This window comes from Ailuropoda melanoleuca, chromosome 6 (genome assembly GCF_002007445.2).
Source record: "Ailuropoda melanoleuca isolate Jingjing chromosome 6, ASM200744v2, whole genome shotgun sequence".
Taxonomy (NCBI): domain Eukaryota; kingdom Metazoa; phylum Chordata; class Mammalia; order Carnivora; family Ursidae; genus Ailuropoda; species Ailuropoda melanoleuca.
Window position 1 is genome coordinate 92,344,436 of NC_048223.1, and position 25,896 is coordinate 92,370,331.

Here is a 25,896-nt window from a genome sequence, read left to right on the forward strand (position 1 = left end):
AAGGAACATGTGTAAGCCCAGCAGTCAGTTGTAGCCCAGTGTTGGAGGTTCCTAGAAAGGGGCTACTTATCGTCTTGGGACTTGCCCCAGGCTCTGTCAGGCCTCTGAGGCCCAAGTGCCTACACCTACTGTCTCTGTCCTGGAGCAAGTGAAAAAGGACAGAGGGCCTAACCCTCCAATTACTGCCCCCAGAATCCTCAACCCTCACCCCTCAGTAGCTCAGGCCCCTCTGCTCTTATGACTCTTTCCTCTCAGATCCTCCAACACAACCCACCTTTAGTCTTCTCCTGATATAGTTTCCAAAAAAAAAAATTTGTTATTGTATAAATTTATGGCCACAAGTGAATGGAAAACTAACTTCATTGGTTTCATCCTCTCACCTGTACCACAGACATACTATTTCTCCCTTGAAAGGTCAACATGGAAATGAACACAGAACACATTTTGGACAGCACCTGTGCACTGAGATGATTCAGTGTCCAAGACTGCCCTCATGACCTCTGCAAGCAAGTTAGGAAAGTGCCTGTACCATGCTGGCCTGTCTGTGGCTCTGAGACCCTGACCAGTGGGCGGCCAGACTCTGTGGGGACTTAGAGGAAGAGAAAAGGNACAGACATACTATTTCTCCCTTGAAAGGTCAACATGGAAATGAACACAGAACACATTTTGGACAAGCACCTGTGCACTGAGATGATTCAGTGTCCAAGACTGCCCTCATGACCTCACTGCAAGCAAGTTAGGAAAGTGCCTGTACCATGCTGGCCTGTCTGTAGCTCTGAGACCCTGACCAGTGGGCGGCCAGACTCTGTGGGGACTTAGAGGAAGAGAAAAGGCCAAGCACCTTCCCAACCTGGCTCCAACCCCTGAAGAATTCCAGAAATTCCAAGCTTTACTGCCTTTGCTGGCAGTGCCCACTGTGATGGATGCCTAAGCCCATGGTAGTGGCCACGTGATTGATGCTCATGCTCATGGGTATGCCTGCTCACACATGCAGAGCTCACACATATGTCTCCTGCCCCTGCTTCGCATATGTGCGCCCACACAGACATGCATATGCACTACACATGCCCAAGCATGGAGGTGCACACATAGGTGCACCCACACACTGTTTTATTTTTCAGTTTTTCTCCTTCTCTCTCTCTCTTTTTTTTTTTTTTGCAGATTTTATTTATTTGCTAGAGAGAGTGAGAGAGTGAGTGAGCACAAGCATGGAAAACAGCAGGCAGAGGGAGAAGCAGGCTCCCTGCTGAGCAAGGAGCCCGATGCGGGGCTCAATCCCAGGACCTTGGGATCATGACCCAAGCCAAAGGCAGATGCTTAACTGACTGAGCCACCCAGGTGTCCCTCTCTTTCTTTTTCCATAGTATCTCTGCTGTTTATCTTTTCCTATTCCTTTCCCACTCTTTCTCAAGGAATCTTCTCTTCCTTCATCTGTCTGTCTCCCTCTCTGTTCTCTTAGCCTCATTTTTGGTTTTCTGTGTTATATTACCAGCCATTGGCTATGTTGCAGGCTGAACACACTCACTCCACCATGCCAGCCCCTTGTGGAGGCTTGGCCTCAGAGCATGGGAGGTAAGGATGCTGCTGCTCCACTGCCCCTGACTAAGGAGGGCTGGGTCATGGTAGGGGGCATACAGTAGTGTGAAAATCAGGACCAGAGACCCACTGCAGTGAGCTCACACAGCACAGTCACTGCTGTTCTGGGGTGAGGCCCAGGGTGCCTGCCCAGAACACGTACTCTCCCTTCCCTCATTCCCTGGGCAAGGGTTTATGGGCCATCCCCTCTAGGGGAAGCTGTGGTCCCAATCCTGGGGTCATCAGAGGAAAGGCCTCTGGTCCAACCTGGAAGAATGATTGGGGGTCTAGCTATGAACAACTCAAAACCAGGTGGGAGGCCTTACAATGAATGGGATGGGCTTGTAGCTGGGTGATCTGGATTCTGCCTAATCCTTGTCATGGGCTTAGAGTAAGTTTCCCAAATTCTCAGGCCTTACTCTCCTCCTTTGTAAAATGGCTGCCTATTTCTCCCATAGTATGTGAGTATAACAAGACCTGAGTGGCCATCTTGCCCAGCTAAGTGAACATGAATCCTTCCTTGCATTTCTCACTTCTGTGCCTGTTTTTTCTATGCATTCATTCACACATTCATTTATTTAATGAGCATGTGCTGAGGGCATGGCACCATGTATCAAGGGTGCAGCAACATTATCTAGTCCTGACCCTTTGAAAACACTCTTGTTTCCTCGTTCACATACTCCTTCTCCCCTCTTTTCTAGGAAGCCTTTAGCTTATGGACCCTCCCAACCCAGAGCTCGTTGTCTGGTTTCTTGAAGCTGACATTTAAAAGCAGATAAATCAGAAGGATGGAGAAAACTTTCTAGTCAGTTATAATCTGTTTAGATGAAAAACAAATACTGTTAACAGTAGCAACCACATAGGAACTTTTTATCTACATTAGGGTTTTTGATCCAAATGAGAAAAGCCATTTAATTTGTGAGGAGAGGCAGAGTTGAATTTTGACAAACATATCAACCTCCAGAAAGACAAGAGTGTTCAATTGGTGGGAACATAACTCCCTCTGTGTGTGGCTCTCCCCTTTCTAGGGGAGAAAGGGGTGGGGAAGGGGAGATAGGAAGGGGGCATCCACACACCATAGATGGCCTGACCTATGCTGGGTTAGGAGCCTGGGAGATGAGAGAAGCAGGCAACGTGGCCCACGGGGCTCTATGTCCTTCCTTTTCAAGACCAACCATACCTTTCTTCCAAGGAGGCCCAATGTGCTGAGTGGGAGACAGGACACTAACTATGCTTCTGAGAAATGCTATCAGCCTCTAGGCATTATTACTCTCAAATGAATGTTTCCATTATTCAAAACCAGTCTCCAGTCTTGGAGAGCTTGCTCTGCTGGTCTAGTTAAGCACGTTTTGGGAGGTGTGTGTGTATTGTCAACCTCTCTTCACTGCCATGTGCTGGGCACTTTCCTGGTGCCTTCCATGTGTTAACTGTTACTTTATCTGAAAAAGGGGCCTCAGTTTACTCCACTTTACTGATATGGAAACTGCTGCTTGCAGGGTACAAGAGACTTGCCCAAGTTCAAATAGCCAGCAAGTGGAAGATCTGGGATAAGAATTAGCTATGGCCACGTCCAAGCCCTCTGGGGCCAAAGCCCTCTCTGCCTCTAGTGCAGGCATCCCTAGTGTCCTCCTTTTTTTTTTTTTTAAGATTTTATTTATTTATTTGACAGAGAGAGAGACAGCCAGCGAGAGAGGGAACACAAGCAGGGGGAGTGGGAGAGGAAGAAGCAGGCTCCCAGCAGAGCAGGGAGCCTGATGTGGGGCTCGATCCCAGGACCCTGGGATCATGCTCTGAGCCGAAGGCAGGCACTTAACGACTAAGCCACCCAGGCGCCCCCCTAGTGTCCTCCTTTGCCTCTCAGTTTGGGACAACAGACTTTCCCTTCAAACTCCCATGCTCTGTGGACTCCTAGCAATTCCTTATGGAGAGGCACCTTGGGCTTCCAAAGAAGAGAATTATGTGACCAGGAAGGCTCACAAACTGACCTTTAGCAGCATAAGAGTGAAGGAAAGGGAGTGATCAGAGAGTGGTTGTTGGGAAGATCCCATCCACTCTACCCCCAGGATAGCAGATCCACTATGATGCCATCATGTAGGGGCTGCTCCACCTTCACGGCCCCCAGCTGGAGACCTGCTGCTAGTGACTCAGTGTCCAGAAGAAGTAGGCTTAATTCACAGGTTCTCAGTATGTAGCCAGGAAGGAGGTCATGTTTATTGAGCATGTATGTTGGGCCAAACACCTTTTAGTGGAATTCCTCCCTTAGGCAGTCCTGTGAGAGAGACATGATTGTCTCATTGAACAGGTGAATAACAGAGTCTGGGAGGTTGACAGTGTGTGATTATTTGTGCATTAATGTTGGCCTTCCTTCCAGATTCTTGGCTTCAGGAATAGAGACGTTATAAGCCCAGCACTAAGTAATGCCATTTGTTTTCTGACCCCCAAGTCTAAATGGCTTTGACTACCCAGAGAAGGAAGGCTATGGAACCCAGCTGTGGTGTATCCTTTACTCCAGAACCATTGCCCCAGGAATTCTCTGCCCTTGGAGCCATGTAGCACAGAACAGGGACATTGGTGCAAGACAGATCTGGGTTACAGTCCTGGATTCACCACTCACTGGCTGTGACTTAGTATCTCTGAGCCGTAGTTTCTTGTCTGTAAAACAGGAGCAGCAGCAGCAGTACCCATCCCACAGGATTGCTATGACAATCAGAAGAGAGGAGAGATTAGTGTATGTGGGATATAGGAAGTGGTCAGTAGAAGGCAATCCCTCAGGGGCAGAGAAGGAACAGTGTTGCACCACTCAGTAGTTCTGGGAACAGGGAGTTTCAATTTGAATGGACCTAATGCCCATCCCAGCAGCTATGTTGGAACCTGTAGGGTCATCCCAGTGAGACCCTCTCCCTCTTGCAGTGGCTCCTGCTACTCTCAGGATTCCTCCGTATAAAGGGGGACCCATAAAAGCACTTTCTTTCCCAATTCAGGGGCTAGTGGAAAGCAAAGCATCGCAGAGTCAGCAGTGTAAGCACTCAAACCAGAAAGAGAAAGCATGTTTTGGCCAGGAGGCAGATCCATGCAATCAGTCTGTGTTGGTCAGGCAGAACTTGATATTTTGGGGAACACATCACATATTTCTCTCCAGGGAGGTTGCCCAGCATCCAGCGCTCTCATGGCATCCATTTATACCTAATATTTGGCCTCCAGCCCCTAAGTGACTTGGTGCCTCATACTTTAGAAGTTGCAGCTAGATTACTCAAGAAGGGGCATGTCAGCTGTCTTTGGCTTTTGCAGGGCACTTGGACACATCCCTACCCCGACTTCTCCCAGTATCCGTAAGGAGGTCCTTCTATCCTGACAGCCAGATAGCTAGGAATGCCCTTTGATGCTGGCCTGGGCTCTGTCCTTGGTGCTCACCAACATTGCACCTCCTGGTGGCCAGCTGCCAAGGACCCCTCAGGCAGAGAGTGGGCTTTCTAGTCTTTGTATGAAGCTGGATTTGGCTGCAGAGTTGTGAGTTCCTGAGCCTTCACTGTACCTGAAGACTCTAAATTCTTAGAATTTCCCAAGTGGTAGGAGTATCTTTGTTATTCATGGTGGGCCCTCAGACCACACCTGAGCTTAAGCTAACAAGGTGACTCAGGATAGGGGCTAGTCATACCAGAAAGACCAATCATGTGATTAGAGGGTTGGAACCTTGAGTCACATGACATCAGTCCAACTTCTGGGGAGGGGAGGAGGTTGGAGATTGAGCCACATGGGCAATGAATAATTCAATCATGTCTATGTAATAAAACACTTGACACAGAAATAAAACTCTGAACACAGAAGCTCAGGTGAACTTCCCTGATCAACAGTACTCTGTGCAGATAGGGTGACACGTTCTGACTCTGTTGGGAGAGGACATGGAAACTTTGTGTTTCAGACTCTCCCAGATCTTGCTGTATGTATGAGACTCTTTTTTTGGCTGGTCCTGATTTGAAACCGTTTTGTTATGCTAGGGCTGTAATTATGAGTACAGTGCTTAGCTGAATTCTATGAGTTCTAGTGAATTATCAAACTTGAGAGGGTAATGGGAACCTCTAAGTTTGTAGTCAGTTGGTCAGAAGCTTAGGTGGCCTCGGAAGCTTGCAGCTTGTGTCTGAAGTTATTGTAGTCTTGTGGGGACTATGTCCTTAACCTGTGAAGTCTGGTCTAACTTGGGGTAGTTAGTTACACAGCTGCATTGCACAGATCCTTCTGTATTAGTCCTGCTTCAAGACTGCTACACTGGTTCCTCCTTCTGTTGGAAGACCTCACCCCAGAAGCCACATGGCACCATCTTTTTTTTTTTTTTAAGATTTTTATTTATTTATTTGAGAGAGAGACAGGGATAGCTAGAGAGAGCACATGAGTGCAGAGGAGAGGGAAAAGCAGGCTCCCCGCTGTTCAGGGAGCCTGATGTGGGGACCGATTCCAGGACCCTGGGATCATGAACTGAGTCGAAGGCAGATGCTTAATGACTGAGCCACCCAGGTGCCCCACACATGACACTATCTTCAATCCTTTCAATTCCTGGCTTAGATGTCAACTCAGTGGGTAACACCAGAGAATTGCAACCTCTGATCCTGGTACCTTTCATCTTTTCCCCTGCCTTTTGTTCTTATCACTTCTCATCTTTTAACATACAGCATAAGTTCTTTTCAAAAATGTTTATTGTAGTCATCTGCCCTTAGAATACCCATGTGGTAAGGGAATTTTACCTGTTTTGATCACTGTTCTGACCTAATAGCTAAAATAGTGCCTGGCACATAGTAGGTGCTCAAGAAATATTTGTTTAGTGAATGAATGAATAATAGCAAAAATACGTTAACTCCCCAAACATCAATTAATAGTAGACCAAATAAATATAACAGAATACCAAACAATAGTCAACATGAATAAACTACACTTACCAGTGTGGTGAATCTCACAAACATAATACTGATGATACAAGTAAGTGACTGTAGAGTATGATTCTATTCACAAAAGTTCAAGAATAGCCATACATATCTAAGGATACAAGTTTAAACAGAGGCAGGGAAATAAATATCAGGATAACGATTACCTCTGGGAGTGAGGAGGTAGGGCTTAAAGAGTATGAGGGCAAGCAGTTGGGAAAGGACACAAAGGGGGCTTCCCATGTACTGGTAGTGCCCTATTTCTCAACCAAAGTCCTGGTTCCATTGGTATTCTCAATGTGATTATTCCTGAAACTGTATATACACATTTTGTCCATTCTTCTGTATATATCATGTATTTTCACAATTTAAGAAAAGGAAAGAGGGGCACCTGGGTGGTTCAGTTGGTTAAACATCTGACTCTCGATTTCAGCTCAGGTCATGTTCTCAGGGTCCTCGGATTGAGCCCCTCATTGGGCTCTGTGCTCAGTGGAGAGTCTGCTTGAAGATTCTCTCTCTCCCTCTTCCTCTACCCCTCTCCTCACTCATGCTCTCTCTCTCTCCAATAAATAAATAAATCTTTTAAAAGAAAGGAAAAGGAAAGAAAGAACTATAGGAGGATGACTGAGTAATGTTGAGTTCTCAGTTCCATTGATGAATTTATTGTGAATTTAGAGTGATAGCAGGGCTGTGTGATTGCCTCTGCCAGCACTTAGATAACTGAGGGGACATCTGGAGAAGGCAGAGTTGGATTTATCTGTCACTGGAGTTTTGCCAGGTGGGAGATATGAAGGTAAAAGAAGCAAGAAAATCCAGGGTATTGCCAAGGGAACAACTGAAAAGCTGTTCTATGGAAACAAGGCAAAAAAATAAGGCAAGTGGTCAGGAGGGAGAAAGCTGAAATCCTGGGAAGAACTGGTTTGGATGGAGAATCAGAGATCTAGAGTCCAGTGAACTGGACTTATTGGACTCCATGGAAGTAAAAAGCTGTAAGCCAGTGCAATCATTATGATGAGAAGTCTTGAAGGGGGACACATTTGAGGCAAGACAATGTCTGGGTGCAACACGAACAGCAGGTGCCTGAATTGTCATGGATGTGTGTGTTTTAGTTCCCACAACCTGCAGAAATCCCTCTACCTCAAAGCCAGCCCAAATAAAACAACACTCAAAGTACTACCAGTGTCCAGCTATGCAGATGCACCTTGGGATGTGCTCCGGAGCATGGACAGCAAGACTGCTTGGGGCAAAAGGACTGCTGGCTTTTCTCTTTTTCTCTGACCCAAGTACTTTTGGCTTTATCTGCAGCACATGTTGAGTTGCAAACACTTCTTATCTTCATGAGCATGACTACCCTGGTCGAAGCAAGCATCATTCATCATTTGACTATTGGAACAGCCTTTAACTGCCCCCTCCAATTCCCCTGTGCACCCTACAGACTTCTTCATTTTGTGGCAGCAGTGGCAAGGCTGTATTCATTGGCAGTAATAAGTCATCCTGATTCCCTCCATAATAATAGAGCAAAAAGGAGGGGAAAACTGAAAACTTATGGACATCTGAACAAAAAAGAGATGACAAGGTAGCCACAGGAAGCCTCCAATTATATTTAAGATTAAAATTACTTTTTAATTACAGACAGTAAAATTCACTCCTTTTGGTGTACAGTTACTTTAGGTCTTGGCAAATGCATAGTTATGTGACCACCACCACAGATCAAGACACATACACACTTTCATGGTCCCTAAAAATTTCCCTGTGCTGTAGTTGATCCTCTCCTATCCCTCCATCCCATCAACCCCTAGGGACCACCGATCTGTTCTCCATCTGTACAATTTTGTCTTTTCTAGAAGTCATATAAATGGAATTATACAGTTTGAATCCTTTTGAGTCTGGCTTCTTTCACTTAGCGTAATGCTCTTGAGAATCATTCATGTTGTTCTTGAGCAGTATTCCCTTGTATGGATGTGCTACAATTTGTTTATCCATTCACTTGTTGAAGGACTTTTGGGTTGTTTCCAGTTTGTCTCAAGAACTAACAGAATACAAATTACATTCAGTAGCAATATAGATTTGGACCTGATTAACCAACCTGACCTAACTGATTTATGCAAAATATTCATTCTTTTCAAGGGCATATGGGACATTTACCAAAATAGAACATATTCTGGGCCATAAATGTACGAGTAGATTTCAGAGAATTGAAAGCATTCAGAGTTCATCCTCTGCCTGTTGTAAACTAAATTGGAACTCAATAATAGGAAGATAACTAGAAAACCTCCTAGTATTTGGAAACTAACCAACACCCTTCTAAATAATTCATGGACCAAAAGAGAATCAAAATGGAAACTAAGGGGCACCTGGGTGGCTCAGTTGGTTAAGCATCTGCCTTCAGCTCAGGTCATGATCTCAGGGTCCTGGGATTGAGCCCCGCATCGGGTTCCTCGCTCATTGAGGGGTCTGCTTGTGCCCCTCCCTCTGCTTGTGGTCTCTCACCCTCTCTCTCAAATAAATTAAAAGATATGGAAATGAAAAAATATCTTGAGCTAAATGATAATAAAAAACTTATAACTTGTGAGAAACGGTAAAGCAGTGCTTAGAATGTATAGCTTTAAATGCATATAGTAGAAAAGAAGGCTGAAAACCAATGAGCGTAGCTTCCAACTTAAGAAACTGAAAAACAAGACAAAACAGTAAATATCTCCCTCAAAGCAGAAATACAGACATAATAAAACAAAAAGTAGACATCAATGAAATAGAAAGCACCACAGAGAAAACTCAACAAAGGCAAAAGTTTTCTTTAAAAATATGGTAAAATTTACAAAACTGTAGCAAGACTGGTCAAGAAAACAAAAACAAAGATTCCCAACATCAGAATGAAACGTGGGACAGCACTGCATATTCTGCAGACATCTGTGGGCTAATATGAGGATGTTATGAGCAACTTGTCAGTAAATCTGAAAATTTAGCCAAATTAAAAATATTTCAAAAACACAATTCATCAAAAGTGACATCAAAAGAATTAGATAATCTGCAAGGCCCTAGATCTATTAAAGAAAATGAATCTGATTTAAAACCTTGCCATAGTGAAAATCAAGATACAGATAGTTATTAATATTCTCATTGAAAACCAATTGAGCACAAATTTATGATGTATACCATTATTTATGTATATTATACTTTAAAAAGTTATAAATGTTCACTTAATAACAAACAAATGCCCACTTGAACAAATATAGTGGTGGGTCAGGGTGCTGGTGAAACAAAATTGGCCACATATTAATAATTGTTGATGTTGGGCCACTGGGCTTACTACCTTCTTAGCTCCCACTTTTGTAAATGTTTGAAATTTTCCGAAATGTTTTTGTCAAGAAAAGTCAGACCATAACATTTCTTTGCAAAACCCTCCACCGGCTTGGCATTGAGTCAAAGCTACAATGGGCCGATGGCCAACCAGGTTCTCCCTGATCCGGTCACCCAGGCACTTCCTGGAATCTCATTCTCACTCACAATTCTTCACTCATTTGCACACCACTCTGTCTCCTCATTATTGCTTGTACACACGCAAAGCATATTCTCACATCAGGGCCTTTGCACTCAGGGCTATTCCCTATGCCTCAAATGTTCATTCTTTAGATTCAGCATGGCTTGCTTCAGTCAGGTCCTGGCTCAGATGTCACCCCTTTAGCAAAGACTTCCCTGACCTGCCAAAATAAAATAACTCCACAAACTAGACTCCCTATACCCTCTCTCTGCCATGCTCTTCTCCAGAGCATCTGCATCATCTGACATATGAAATATTTTCTTGGGGCACCTGGGTGGCTCAGTCATTAAGCATTTGCCTTTGGCCCAGGGTGTGATCCCAGGGTCCTGGGATGGAGCCCCACATCAGGCTCCCTGCTGTGCTGGGAGCCTGCTTCTTCCTCTCCCACTCTCCCTGCTTGTGTTCCCTCTCTCGCTGGCTGTCTCTCTCTCTGTCAAATAAATATATAAGATCTTAAACAAAAAAAAGAAATATTTTCTTGTGCTTTTTATTTACTGCCTGCTTCCCACAAGAATGCGAACTTCAACCACACGGTGGGGGGGGGGATTCACACCTGTATCCCAGTGCCCAGAATGGCACCCAGCATACAATGGACACTCAGTAAATATGTACTGAATGAATGAATAAGAAAGGTCCTCAGCCTCTCCAAGGCAGGGGTGGGGGATGTCTGTGGGGTACTTCCCCTTTTGAGCTTCCTGGCCCTAGGCCTGTTCCACATTCACTTGGGTCTGTGCCTGTAAGGGTTACTCCTGACCCCTGATGTGACCAGAGAACAAGGATGCCTGTTCAGAGAACAGGAAACTTCACTGGGAGCCAGAAGACCTGGATCCCGCATCCTCCTCATAGTGGTTTTGGAGAAATGGGGACTATGGAATCTCTCAGGGTGGTTTTTGAGCCTTGCTTTGCCTGCACGATCCTACAGGGTCATTTCAATTCCCTACCATCAGTTTACTCATCTGTGCAATGGGAACAAAACCAACACCAGCCTTATAGGGTGGTTGTGATGGTTAAAGGGAATAATCAAAGGGACCAGGAGTTGCCTGCGGAAGCGGTTTCAGAAGCCAACATTTGGGCAGCTCTAGGGAGTCCCCAAAGGTTCTTTCACATGAGGTGGCTTAATCACCTTTGGGGTGGTTTGTTGAGTTAGCCCTTTTAAAATGAAGTCTGGCTGGCTTTCTCCCTGCACTCTCTCTATGCCTCCTACCTCCATCAAGTCCCGCGCCCTGAGCCCTGGCCACGCGCTTTACCTCTCCTTCCACCTTCTTCCCGCACTTTCCCTCTCCACGCGCCCGCCCCGCGCCCTCCCTTTCCCTGCGCCCGCCCCGCACCCTCGCCCCGCGCTCGCCCGCTCCCCGCGCTCTCGCGCCCGCCCGCTCCGTGCCCGCTCCGTGCCCGTTCCGTGCCCGCTCCGTGCCNAGCTACGCCGGCCCGGACCGAGGTAGGCAGCGGGCGCAGATCCTGAGTCCCTCGGTCCCTCCCTCTCTCCCACGGGCCGTCCCCTCCGGTCGCGGGCGCGGGCGGGGCGTACGCGGGCACCGGGTCCCGCCCGGCGTGACCGTCGCGGGGCAGGGGCACCGGCTCCCGGCACGGGTCATGGGACGCGCGTGTAGGAGGGCGTGCGGGAGCCCAGCGCGGAGTTGCCGAGAACTCCGCCCCGGGCTGGACAGCGCCGGGACCCCACGTCCCCAGCGCCTGCGGGGCACCGGGCGATCTCTGCCTGGGCGTGGCGGGAGTGCACTCGGCCGGCGGGCGTGGGCACGGGCTGGCAGGTCCGCTGCCCCGGGCCTGGCATAGGGGAGGGGGCTGGGAAATCTGAGGAGCTCGGGGCTGCGCAGTTGGAAGTTTCCATTTGCTTGTTTGCATTCTGGGCCCCGCGGTGGCATCTCACGCCCTTGCTGTGTGGCGAGGAAGTGGGGCGTGAGCTCAGCATTTGAAGGGAGACGACCAGGGCGAGATGCCCCTCTCTGCACCGTGGGCAAGGGTCATTTCAAGGACCGTGCTCTCTTTGCCCCAGGCCTTATAAGGTGCAGCTGGTTCTGGTCGGCGTGTGTGTGTGAGGGGGGAGGGGGCTCCTGCTGTCTGGGGAGGACACGCAGCAGGCCCTTGCCCCCTGCGTCTCTAGCTGCTTCTGAGCGCTAGAGCTGGTGGATATTTACAGGGAGGCTGCCTGCCTCTTGGGAGCCACCTGGGGGCTGAGATGTGGTGGTGGCCGGGCACCCTGGTTCCCTGCTTGGAGCTGTGAGCCCCATCTGGTTAACCCTCCCCCCTGCTGTCATTCCTCTCCCACCCTCTGGAGCAAGGGCACGGCTCAGAGGGCCACCTGCCCTAGGAGCCCAGGACATAGAGAGTCAGGTTGGCATTCATGGGAACCTCAAAGAGGCAGTGGTCTGCTCTGCCCTAAGAGGTCTTCCACCTGCCTCTGGACACAGTCTTGCCCAGTGCAGCCTCGCTTGGGTCCAGGCCCTTGCCTCCTCAGTAGGAGGCCTGGAGTGCAAAGCAGCAGCTCCTGTTAAGAGCAGGGAGCTAGGGAGTTGGGAGGCCACAGGTCTTGGCTTCTGAACTGTGGGCAGGCTGCAGGCCTCTCAGGGACTCAGCTTCCCCATGTGTAAATGGTTTCAGTGACTTTTAGGGGTATTTCCCCCCTGACATCCAGGGACACTTTGCATTGGAACCTCAGGACCCCAGCCCAGAATAGGAGGAGGGCATCCAGAGTGGGAGGAAGTAGAGGACATTGGCTCTGGACACGTGGATGGGTTCTGTGCCCTTCTAGCTCTTATTTATTGTTAGGGACATGGGTCATAGTGACCAGCAGCCCTCTGGGTGGTCATGGGTGGGTAGGGGGTGGCAGTAGAACCCACAGGCCCTGTCCCTGAGAAGGGAATGAGCAGTAGAGACCCACATGCTGACACCCTCCCAGGGCAGCTGTGTACTCTTTCACATGGCTCCTGGGTTTGGGAGCAAAGCAGGTGGCCCCAGGTACACCATGGGGGCCTGAAAGCCAGCCAGCAAGTTTGTTTTTCTCTGGGAGGCATCCTTGAACTGCCAGCCTGATGGCTCCCTTCCACCTGGCAAATTGTGGAAATGGAACAGTTCACACAGAGCAGAGGGTTTTTTGGTGTAACTTAGCAACTGCAGGCAGAGGAGGAGGGTGGGGGAGAAAACCAGCGCTGCCGGCATTTGTGCTGGGCTGTCCTGAGTGAGACCGGGGGCTGGTGGGCCTGGCCTAGTAGGGAGGGCATCCCAGCGCTAGTGGCCGCTTTAGGCTGACCAGATGAGGAAGAGACCCATTAGTCCATCCCCTGGATCCTTCAGAGGAGAGTAGTGGGGGGCGGGGATGCTCAGGTATGGTCTGAGAACCCCCGAGAACAACTGTCTCCCTGGCTGCAGAATGATGAGATGAATGGGCGGTATTGGAATAGCTCTGGCTGATTTTTGGTTTTTAACCACAGAACCCTGTTCTCAAGCCACATGTTTCACAGAAGTCAAATTTGTCAAATAGGCCAAGGGAGGTGCAGGGCTTGGGGACTACCATAGTCCTCAGAAGTGGGGGTGCTGGCATAGGCTGGTGTAGGATGCGCACCTCTGCATCACCCTAACCCAGAAGAGGGGCTCTGGGCCTCCCCAACAGGGCCTGCTGGGGGCAGGTCCCAAGGCCATGGTGGGAGGCAGGGCTGGGGAGGCAGATCAGGGCCTGTCCAGGTGACCACAGCTCTCTTGCTCCCGGTCCAGAGCACCCCGCCCCCGGCTGCCCCCTGCTGGGACTCCTCCTCCCTCCCTCTTTCCCTCCTGAGGCCATCTGCTTCTGCCCTGGTCTGCTCTGGCTGTTTTTCTCTCAGAGCTTCCAAATGTTGGGCAGAAATCTGCCTCCTGTAACTCCCACCCACTCCAGGCTGCCTCTCGGTTCCTTTGCCCTCGCTTGCCCACCTCCCTCCTGTGGATGAGTGTTTACTTAGCAACTTGTCTTCCAGGCAGAATCTGAGGAAGGAGCAGGGTGGGAGGGAGGGAGGCCTGTCATCACGGGGTGCTGAAGTGGCATCAGGTGGGGAAGCTGCCAGGCCCTTGGCCATGAACCGAGGGCCTCTGAGAGCCGCTGGTAACACATCAGGCAGGGTCCCCGAAACTGCAGGGGCCTGGGAAGGATGCTCTGCCCTTTCTTCAGAGTATGTGCCCTTCTCAACTCTATAAGGGCCCAGAGCCTGGGGCTGTGGGTCTGCGTGTTCATGTGACAGAGCTAACACAAGGGATGCCTGGCTGGCACAGAGGCGCTATGATCCATTCAGAATGTCCCTAGACTGGGGACACCAGGCAGTCCCAATCTGACAACCTTGGAGCAGGGTTTGGGAAGGTCAACCGATGTCGGCCTGATGGCAGCACGGCAGCAACCACGGAAGGGAAAGCCTGAAAACCCCATTATCTCCTGGGCTGTTCAGAGCACAGGAGGCACAGGGCTCATCCTGGGCAATGGAGGACCTCGGGGATTCACCTCCTGGGTCGGGCTTCAGAGAGGCTTGTGGGAGGTGTCTGGCCAACAGGATGAGAGTGTTAGGATAGGTACGGATGCCTGCCAAGGGGGTGGCAGTAGAACTGCTGCCTGCCACTGACCCTGCCTGAGGGGGGACTGTCTCATGGTGTCAGGTGTCTGAACGCTCTTGTCTGCAGAAGCATTTCCGAAGAACGTAGGTGCCTTTGAGTATGGTTCAGGCAACCCCCAGTGATCCTGTCGCGGAAGCTTCTACCCACCTCACTTACTTGCTAGGGAAGCTTCTCAGGATCCATGCGGTGGTGCCGGGATATGGACATAGCCCAGGAGAAAAGAGCCTCTCGCCCCACCTCCCCACCATTGAGCACCTATGCTGGGTGTGGGGGACAGGCGGTGGGCCTGTGCTACCCCGGGTGGTGGGTGGCGGTGGGAGCTCAGAGCCTGCCATGTCCCTTCTGAGCGGCTGTGGGGTTCTCTGTCATGCAGGGTGAGTTCAGGGAGCTGTGAACAAGCACCAGCTCCAGGAGAGGCTTGGTACTGGGCCTCACTGAGTCTCCCTGACTCTTTAGAGAACACCCCATTTTGCCCACAGCCCACACACTGTGAGCCACCTGAGGTAGGGAGCCAGCCCTGGGGGCAAGATGTTAGGCACTCAGGGGGCACTTCATTCCATTTGTCCAGTTCTTGTATCACTTCCTCACAGGGGAGGTGTTGCTGCCGTCTTTGACCGGTGATGTCATCAAAAGTGATATTACTTTCTTTAAAAAATTTTTTAAAAAAGATTTTATTTATTCATTTAGAGAGAGAGCGCACATGAGCAGGGGAGAGGTAGAGGCAGAGGGAGAGGGATAGAGAGAATCTCCAGCAGCCTCCAGACTGAATGGGGAGCCCTACTCGGAGCTCCATCCCATGACCCTGAGATCACGACCTGAGCCGAAATCAAGAGTCTGCCCTCAGCCGCTCAGCCGACTGAGCCACCCAGGCGCCCCTACTTTCGTAAAGCTTCTTCCAGCTTAAATACAACCACAAACTGCTCTCTGCTGTCTCCCCCTCCAGCTATTTCCCCTCTTCTCTCCTCCCCTGCAAGTAGGCTGACTCTGAAGCCATGTTCCTTGCTTGTTCACTCTGCATCCTCACGTCCCACTCGCTCCCAGCCCACTCCAATCTGGCGCACCCTCTGCACTCCTGGGAGAGGGTCTTCAGGTGCCTGTGGACATCTCCGGCCCTCCTGGTATTCCTGGCTCCTGCTCCCAGGCATTTGTCCGCTGGGCTCTGCAGGCCCACCCCTGTGCCTCCACGTCCTCTGGGCACCCTGCACACCTCTCTGCAGGCTCCCCCTCCTCTCCTGGGAGCACTCATTGTTCCTGTTCTTCAGGACCTGGACCTGCACCCTTTCTTCCCCAGCCATGGCTCCTGCTCCCTTTTCCGTGCCTACCCCACTCTAACTCCTATCAGTGCGGCCTGTCCTCTGGGCTCTGTCAGTGGTCCAGCCCGGGCCTGATGGATGCCTCCCAGAGGACCCCGGGCAGCCTGTCCACTGTCACTGTGCCCCTGAACCTCGCTGCTCCAGGCCCCCCATCTGAGCAGTCGGGATGGCCAGGGCCTCCCTCTTGCCTCTGCCAGGTCTACCCTCACGTGGATTGAGTGGTCAGCCCGTCCCCCCAGACCTCTCTCGCACCCGTTTCCCCTGCCCACTGCTACCTCCCCAGGTCGGGCTGCCCCCTCTGCGCCGGACACCTGCAGCAGCCTCCTTCCCCACACCACAGCCAGGTGACCTTTTAACCTTCTTTTTGTCAAAATGTTCCGGAACCTTCTGTTCCCATGCAGGACTCCATATCCCCACCTAGTTGGCTCCCAGCCTTCTGTGGCGGGGGGGGGGGCTTCCGGCATGGGTGTGCTGTGCAGAGCGCACTGGGCCTCTGCAGCACATTGCCCCCGTGTAATTGGGATCTCTTGGAGTCAAGGGTACACTTGGCCCATTGCCCCCTCAGCTCTGAGACGGTGCTGGTGGACTCCGAAAGCCTTCCTGGAACATGCGTGAAAGCGTGAGCCCCTGTGTGTGATGGGGCAGAGACAAACAGATCTGTGTGGGAGCATGGGCTGGGGGGTGCCTGGTATGGACCATGTTGCCGCCCCCCTCAGGGAAAGGAGAGGGGAGCAGACCCAAAACTCTTGCACTGGCAAGGGGCAGTCTCTGGGGAGCTGGGCTTGTTCAGGAAGGAGTAGTGGGGGTAGGGCTGGGAGGCCAGGCCCCTGCCTGTTGTCAACACCACTTCCGTTTCTCCAAGTGTCACCCTCAGACTCTACCTTGAAGAGAGAGTTCTCCCTGGATCTGGTTGCCATGGCAACACTGTTAACAAAGAGTAGCTTTGGTGGAGGAGGCTGGCTCACCCAGAAGCTGAGGGGGCTGGGAGAGGGTGTGCCCGTTCTGAGGGGTTTATTAACTGCACCGGTTTCCCCACCCCCAAGGCTGCCTCAACGGCAGGGACACTTCCCCAGACCTTCTCTCCCTGTGGGGCTCTCTGGGCCTCTGGTACTCAGACCCTTCCCATGTGAACGTCATGAAGTCTCTGGATTCCATCTGGGTGTGGCCTGAATCCCAGCTCCTGCTGGGTCACTGGGGCAGACCCAGGGAGGCTTCTGACTTGGGACGTGGGGGGATGTGCCCAGCCCCAGCCCAGGCACTTCCTGGGGTGAGAAACCCTATTTTGTTGCCGTAGAAACCCAGGCTCGGAGGCCCAAACTTCTCCTACCTAGGATATCCTGAAGATTGGGTCTGTGTCCAAGCCTCTTCCAGCTATGAACTGTGAACATTTGGGTTCCCTTCCTCCTCTAAGGCTATGGTTTTGATCACATGCAACGAGGGGTGGGAGCCTAGAGCTTCGCAGCCCTGGCTGTGGTGACTGGAGAGGGTTGGTCTGGCTTGCTGGGACCCAGGTCTCTGCCTTCAGAGCTGAGGGAGAGGGATGCAGGGGAGAGGCTGGCCCGTGAACCAGCTGAGGGGGGAGGGGCGGTGGTTAGTGTTGGGTGGGATTGGAAGCTCACATAGAAGGAGCTCATGGAGTTCCTAGAGGGAGCCTCTGCAGCTTTCATGAGTTAATCACTCAGAACAAACAGGAGGTCGTCAATTATTCGTTTTATTATTGTTGGTATTAGTATTGGGTGGCCCCTGCTGGGTGGATGAGGCCAGGAGCAGAAAATCAGGGCTGCCCTCGGGAGAGCCTACCTCATTTCCACCCTGCCCATGGAAGGCCAGAGCCTCCCATACCCTGCAACCCCTCCCTCCTCTGGCCTGGGAGCCCAGCTGACTTCCATCAAGGTGAGCGTGTCTGTGAGTGATAGCTGGAGTGGGTGACCTGGGAGCATCTGGTCCCTGGGTCCCCCACTGCTGGTTCAGAAAGTGAGGTTTCTCAAGGATTAGGAGGGGGGACTGACAGCAGTGTTGGCCAGAGTCCAAGCCGTTGCTCTGGGAAAGGCCAGGGCCGCCAGATCACTTCCAAAAACGTGTGTGAGGGGGCGGGGGCTGGAGGGGAGCCACCCACAAGGCCTGCGTCACCACCTGGACCATGCCCCCAGTGATGCAGTGGCTGTGGTGCTCACGGGTACTTGCCCAACCACGAGGTCAACTATCTGCAAACTGGCTGTAAAAACACCTCAAGGAATATGAAAAAACTGTGATTCAGACCATGTTTTCTACCTACAATGCAATAATGATAGAAATTAATAACAAAGCATAACTCTAAAAATTTAATATTTGGAAAATTTAAAACACATGTATAAACATGCAGTGGATCAAAAAAGAAATAATAATAGAAATTAGATGCTAATGGAATTAAATGATAAAAATATAAAGAAGGATACTTGTGGGACACAGCCATAGCGGCCCTGCAAATGTGTTGCTTGCCAACACCACCTGACCCTGTCTGGAGAGCCCTCGGTCCTTGAGAAATCCACACACAGGTGTCTCCTGCTTGGCCCCGCAGATGCGAAAAGAGGCTGGGAAACAGAGCCTAAGAGAGGGGTTGGAGGCAGGGAGCTGGTGGCCACGTCTCCTGCAGACTGCAGGGGTGCCTAAGGGAGGTGCGAAATCTCCCAGCTTCTCCTTGTGGTCAGGCCAGCCTGGGGCCAGGGGAGCTGCCCTGCCTGTGAGCCTGCAGAGACCAGGGCTTTTAAAGCATGCTGTCTGGCCGAGGTGGCCCCCAAGGTGCAGCTCCAGGTTACAGCTGGTCACAACCCTGGAGGGGGGGATGCCTGGCATGTCTACAGTTGGGCTGAGATTTTGAAGAGCTATTGTTTTGTGAGGTGACTGCGGCGCTGTGAGGGGGTGAAAAGGAAGTCCTAGAGCCAGGAACGGCCCCGGGTTCCAAGTGGAGAGAGGACAGAACAGCAGACAGTGTGGTGGAGGCCAGAGCCCTTGGACCACCTGTCTGTGCTCAGACCGTGGTACACGGAGCATGCGTGTGGGCTCTGTGTGCACGTGCAAGCGGAGCACACGTGTATGTGTGTATGTGTTGTATGTGTACACACGTTTACATGCAAGCACCGGGAAGGGATCCTTGACCAGCTCTCTGTCCCAAGGGCTCTGCTGTGTGTTTCACTAATAAGCGACTTAATTTAATGTCCTAAATATTTTTTTTTTATGCTGGCATCATTATATCCATTTTGTTGATGAGCTTCCTATCTGGAGAGACAGACAGAGGCAGAATTTGAACCCAGGTCTTTCCTCTGTGCCAAGGAGCACTATCGGGAGTTGGGTAATGTGCTGCCTTGTTTCCTCCCTTCACTTTTCTGTGCCCTTCCTGCTACTTCTCCTGGTGTCCGGGGCCTGAGCTGGCCCTTGCCCTCTTTCCTGCCTTTGGGACCACCTGCTGTCCCCATGCTTCTCTGACCTCACACACCTCAGGTCTCAGCTTGGTGAGGGCTTCCTGCACGTGGCGTTGTCACCTTCTGGGGCCATTAAGGATGCTCTTCGTCTGGGCTGTAGAGTGCCAGGGCCCTGTAACAGCAGTGACCAGCTTCTGAGTGTGTCCTGTGTGCCAGGTGCTCTCCTAAGAGCTTTGCCTGCACCCACTCATGTCATGCATGCCTTCGAAGGGCCTGGCTTAGCTCAGCTTCCCCGGACGTAGAGCCTGCCACAGGGATTTGGATGTAAGGCGTGTAGAGGGTATGCGATCGAGAGACACGTCTTAGGGGGTGAATAAGCAGGTAGGAAAGGGGAAGAGCCAAGCACAGGTGCCATTTCAGGCAGTCTCTCCTCAGCCTAACCCTGTGGGGGAACTCCAGAGTGTAGACCGCACCGGCTCTGTCTCACGGTGAGGCAGGGAGTTGGACCCTGGCCCCCTGTACTGGCCACCTATTGGCTGTTGGTCCCTCCAGTTGTCTGGAGAAGGTCACAGATGTGAAGTGTGCTGCATGCCGGCACCCTGGGGGACAGGTGCCCCAGGCTGATAGGAGGGCCCAGTGATCTGGGTGGGCCCCACAGCACCACCCGGTGGGGGGGCCACTGTTACCACTTCCAGGCAAGAAGCTACTTGCTTTTCCCACAGTCCCTGCTAGTCCTTGGGGGGGGGGCTCGAGATGCAACCTTGGGTCCAGCGTGCTTTTGCCCGTGGCATCCTGTGGCCTGGCTCACAGCACTGGCCGCCTCACCATGAGGTCTCATATCACATACATGAGGTGTGTCCTCCTGTGTCTGAGTCTTCTGCCCTGTGCTGCTTACTGCTGGGCCCCAGGACCAAGTGCTGTGCTGGTGCATGAAGGGGGCCCTGTCAGTTTGTCCAGGGAAGGACTGACAACATGGTCATCAGCCCCAGGCCTGATGGTAGGAGGCTGGGCAGGCCAGGGATGGGAGAACCTGAGACTGAGGGCTGTCCAGACCCCACCGGCCTGGGCCACTGCGGATAGTGTGGGGTGAGGACCCCTGGCCTGGGGATGGGGGCCTGTATTCCAGCCCCAGCCCCTGTCTTCCTGCCTGCTCCCAGCTGTCCTGCCTGGGGCTAGTCGGCTCCCTGGGGCCCCCACTCAGGCACATCCTGCTGCAGGAGGGCCCATGAACCCTCCCAGGCTTCTAGCAGCCCAATTCAGGGGTGGGGACTCCGGGGACTGACTGGAGAGAGGTGTGGAGAGGCTGAGCGAGCGGGCAGACAGGGAGGGCCAGTGTGGGCGTGGTTGGCACAAGGACGGTCTATGTGCCTGACCCGTGAGACGCCTGGTGCTGCTGCCTTGTTAGCTTGGCAGCCCACCCCACATTGGCTGGGGCCTCTGTGGCTCCCTGCCATCTAAACCACTTGGCCTGCCCTAACCACATATGGCGTCACACACAGCTTAGCAAGTGGCTTCGTGGACAGCCCCCTGAGGAGCAGAGGGCAGCAGGCACTGGGATGGCCACAAGGATGAAGCAGGGCAGGGGCAGGGAAAACTCTGACTGAGCCCTGACCTCACCCCTCTGCTGCCCTCCCAGGACGATGTCTTCACCCTGCCCTTGCCCTTCGCCTCAGGCCTCCTGACGGGGCAGGCGCATTTGGCAGTGCCAGACTCACGCATGAGTCTCCCACCGCAGAGTTAGACACTCCCATTCCACCTCCTCGGGTGCTGCTGAGTTGAATTAAACTGACTTTCACCTCAGTTAACCTATCTTTCTGTGATGGGTTGACTGGGGCAGGGTTTCCAGAATCCTGGGGCCCTGGGTAGCTCAGGGGCAGGCAGGCCTCCACGAAAATGCATCCATGCATGTATGCCCGCCTGTCCGCTGCGCACCCAGCAGCTCTGAGCTTACCTGTAACATGGGCAACTTTTCCTGGGGGTGTAAATGTTCTCCCACAGGGAACCCCTGAGCCTCTACTGCTCTGATGTTGGAGGCCCTGGTGTCCTGGCCCTAGCCTGCCACCCTCACCAGGCTGTGGCCATGTGCTTTGGCCAGAAGTGCTGACTGTCCAGTTTGCCAGGCCCTGGACAATGGGAGGAGGGTAGGCTGTCAGTCCCAAGAAGGCACACCATTCCCTGGGCCCACAGGCATGGCCAGAGCAAGCCCCCCCCCCAAGTTCCCCAAGGGAACCCAGTGAAGAGGAATTCCAGCTGCAAACAGGCATTTTATTGCAGGGATAAAAATAATAAACACAGCCTAATGTGACAGACACCAGGGCCGGCGTTGGAGAATGATAATGTGTGTGTCTCAGGCCTGCTTTAGAATGGGGAGGGTGTCCTGGCCTTGGGAACCCGTCGTTGCCCAGTGCTCTGTGCACTCATAGCCAGGGCAAGGGAGGTGGTGGTGGGTGCTTGGCAGAAGAACGTCACTTCATAGGACACTGGTGCTGGATGGGTTTGCAGGCCAAATAGGACAGAGGTGGAGACTGAGGCTGGGAAGAGTGGTGGGGTCCAGGTGCCAGGAGGCAAGGGGGATATGGAGGGGCAATTAGACATAAGTGGGCCCAAGGAGAGTGTGGAAATTGTCATGTGTGTAGCAGCAAGAATCCCAAGGGGCTAAGAACCCTGCCCAAGGCGGGATAGCCCAGGCCTGCCCCTCCTCACCACCTCACTGTGACCTCTGGGGCCATGTGAAACCCATGCTCTGAGGTGCTGCCTGCCCTTCACCCCGCACCTGAGAGGGACTTGGGGAAAGCCAATGAAAAACCAGAAGAATGTGGGGAGATGTCCGATCATCGTCCCATCCACTGAGTGCGTGTGGAGAACTAGCGTGCCAGGCCCTGTCCAGGTTCTGAGAGTGCAGACAAAACCCAGAAATAGGTAGAAAATGAACAGAACAGGTAATTAGAAGGTGCTTGGGGGAAGAGGGAAGGCGTGTAGGGGCTTCCGTTTAGAATAGAGTCGTTAGGGCAGCCCCCTGGAAGGTAGAGCTTGAACCCTTGGACATCTGGAGGCAGGGGGCTCCTTGCAGAGGAGGCCCCAAGGTGGACATGTGTTGCCATGTCCAAGAAGCCAAGAATGCCAGGGAGCACAGTCCGTGAAGGCAGTGACTAGGGGCCACTGATGACGTGTCACTCTGGGGTGAGCGTGGACTTGTGACTTTACTGGGGTCTCATGCCTTCTTTGCAGCTTAGCCATGGGCACAAGTGAATGGTTCCAACAGAGGGGCAACTGACCCGTCACACCAGCTGTGTCCTCAGCCCTGTGCTTCTCCCAGGAGAGAGCCTAGTGGGGGAGCCTGTTTGGAAGATGTAGTTACATCGAATTTGAGGTGCCCTGGGAAGCTGAGAGAGACATGGCCTGTGTGTGGCCATGTGGGCGGGGACTCTGGAAGGGTCACCCTGGGTCCCCGACCTGCAGTACTTCACCTTCTTTCTCCCCCCTTTGCCTTTCCTCCTGCCCCACTCTTCCTTCCCTGGGATTCCTGCCTGGCCTCCTCATAGGGCTGCCCTTCCCCCTCCTCAGTATATAGAGTTTGGAGTGTTGTATTTATTTCACTAGGTATACAACATGTAAAAATGGTCCATGCGCAGCATGTCTCCTTCCATCCCTGCCAGGTCCTAAAGGCAGAGACCTAGTTGTTATCTCTCTCAGGTCTCCTCCAGACATTTCTGGTCCATACACATGCACAGCGTATTAGTCCTTGTGAGGCACTTGGCAGCGACTCGTCAGACCATGTGCTTCGTTTTCCTTCTCTTGTTTCACAGTGCCTCTGAGAGCCCCATCTCCATGCGTGTGGAGTGGAGCTGCTGTTTTTATTTTGTTTATTTTTTAAAAGATTTTATTTATTTATTTGAGAGAGAGAGAGAGAGCATGAGCCGGGCAGGGAGGTGGGCAGGTACAGAGGGAGTCCCCACACGGGGCTTGATCTCAGGACTCCGGAGATCATGACCTGAACTGAAGGCAGATGCTTAACTGACTGAGCCACCCAGGCACCCCCAATTATTTATTTATTCATTTAAAAATATTTATTTATTATTTGAGAGAGAGAGAGAGTGCACGCTTGTGCCCGGCACATGAGCAGGGGGAGGGGCAGAAGGAGAAGGAGAGAGAATCTGAAGCATACTCCACACTGGGCATGGATCCCTAGTCGTGGCTCCATCTCACAACCCTGAGATCATGACCTGAGCCAAAATCAAGAGTCCGACGCTTAACCAGCTGAGCCACCAGGTGCCCCGCATTGCTGTTTCGAACATCTGCATGGTCTTCCACCAGTGGACGCATGGTTACTCATTCATCCAGGCCCTGAAAAGTAGCCATTCGGATGGTGTCCACTCTCATTTTATAAGCAGTACTGCAGAAAACATCCTTGCCCGGATACCATTTTGCTCCAAGTGTGAGCATATTGGTAGGATAAATCCCTCAGAATAGAACAGCAAGGTGAAACGGAGGTGCATTTGTGATTTTGATAGATTTTGCTAAGCTGTCCTCCTCAGCCATAGTAATTTATACTTCTGCTGGTGATGGATGTAAACACCTGTTTTTCCATCCCCTTATCTTTGCCGATCTAATAGGTGAAAAATGGTATCTCGTTGTGAAATTAGTTAGCGTTTCTCTATGAATGAGAGTTGAGCATATTTTCGTATCATTTCATAAGATTTATCTGTATTCTCTCTGGTGAACTGTTGTCTGAATTATTAACACAGTATTTCTACTGGGCTGATGGTATTTTTGTTATTGATTCATAGAAGCTTTTTATATATTAAGGAAACTAGCTCTTGGAGCATGAGTTGCAAATCTTTTTCTCAATTTATTGTATTTTTGTTTTGTTATGATTTTTGCCATGCAGAATATAAAAAATTTATGTAGTCAGTATCATACATATTATGTTGGAACCTTGTGAAATTACTGTTTCTATAGGTCAAAAATGCCACACTGGCAGCTGCCCGGCCTGCTGCATCGACACTATAGTGGGCGCTGGAGGCACCCCCCCATAACAGGGCCTCTGCTCAGTTGAGGGCTGGAGAGTCTTCCCCCATAGAAGTGTTGAGGAATTCCGCAGGCCGTGAACAAGGGCCCAGGGGCAGGGGCAGAAACATTGAGAGGAAGCAGGTTTCTGGAAGCTCCTAGAACCCCTCCTCACCCCCTGGTTTGTGGGGCAGTGCTGGACAAGGGTACAGCAAGCCTAGGGTGGCCTTCCTCTGGAGGCACCTGCTTCCTAGCCCTGCCTTGCCTGTCCTGGGTTCCAGCTGACCCTGAGGCTCTGTCTGGCTGGGCCTGGTGGGGCACTAGGCTCGGAGTGCAGTGCCTTCTTGCTTCTGCTTTCCAGGCCCTCTCCCAGCTATAATTTTATTTTATTTTATTTTTTATTTATTTATTTTTCTAAATTTTCATCCTCAGTGGGATACTTTTTTTTTTTAAGATTTTATTTATTTATTTGACAGAGAGAGAGACAGCCAGCGAGAGAAGGAACACAGGCAGGGGGAGTGGGAGAGGAAGAAGCAGGCTCGTAGCAGAGGAGCCTGATGTGGGGCTCGATCCCATAACGCCAGGATCACGCCCTGAGCCGAAGGCAGACGCTTAACCGCTGTGCCACCCAGGCGCACCTCAGCTATAATTTTAGATCATTGGTTCTCAAAGTGGGATCCTAGGACCAGCAGCATCAACATCCCCTTGGACTGTTTTTTAGAAATGCAGGTTCTCAAGCCCTATCCTAGATCTCCTGAATCAGACACTCTAGGGGAGGGGCCTGCAATGTGTGTTTTGATAAGCCCTCCAGGGGATTCCGATGCCCACTAAAGCCTGAGAACCCCTTCCTGAGAACGAACAGCTCAGCCCAAGGGGTTCAGGCCAAAATAAGACCCTCCCTCTTGGTTCTGGAAACTTCCCAGGCCACAGCCTGTGGCTCTGAGCCCACTGAGCCCTACTGAGTGCCAAGCTTGCTCCCAGATGCTGACCCACTAGGGTCAGCCCAGAATGCTCTGTCCATTTGGGCCCCAGATGCCCACCATGCTGGGTACGTATCTGACTACCAAAGGCACTACAGTGCAGGGACCTTTGAGTTTAACACAAAACGGGAGTTTGTTGTTCATATTTGCTTTGGTCTCTAGAGAGCTGCCCATGGCATTCAGTTGACTCAGCCTCGGTCACAGCAGAAAGCTCCCCCAGCCCAGGCCAATTGCACTTTTGGGATGGCTCAGGGTCTGTGGTCCGTGTCTTTATCGAAAGCCCTCTAGGGGAGGTTAGTGGCTGGCCCAGGGCCAGGACGTGGGGGAGCTCACTTCCCGGGGCAGCCCTGCCTGTCACCCCCACACACATTCAGCTCAGACAATCACTCGGGAGTCACTGGACCCAGTTACTCAGAGCACAGATGAATCAGACTTCCCGTAATTGGCATTCAGGAACTTGGGAGCTTGGAAGGGTTTCCAGGACACTCGGGGTGCTGACGTCTCTTGTTGGCATCTCTCTCCCAGCCCGGGGCCAACAACATCCAGGTCAAAGAGCCGCTGCCATGAGACAGAGATTGT

At 51.8% G+C, this 25,896-nt stretch overlaps 1 protein-coding gene across 3 annotated transcripts in view; it reads left to right on the plus strand.

Annotated features, from left to right (window-relative positions):
* RASGEF1A (RasGEF domain family member 1A) overlaps positions 1–25,896 on the plus strand; it is a 160,818-nt gene that overhangs the window by 49,206 nt on the left and 85,716 nt on the right. The window contains exon 1 of one of the 3 annotated variants that reach the window (XM_034662901.1): positions 11,449–11,464. The exons of the other annotated variants lie outside the window; for them this stretch is intronic. The gene's annotated coding sequence lies outside the window, so the exon portion shown is untranslated. Of the gene's footprint in view, positions 1–11,448; positions 11,465–25,896 lie in introns of those variants that run through there. 3 annotated transcript variants of the gene reach the window in all.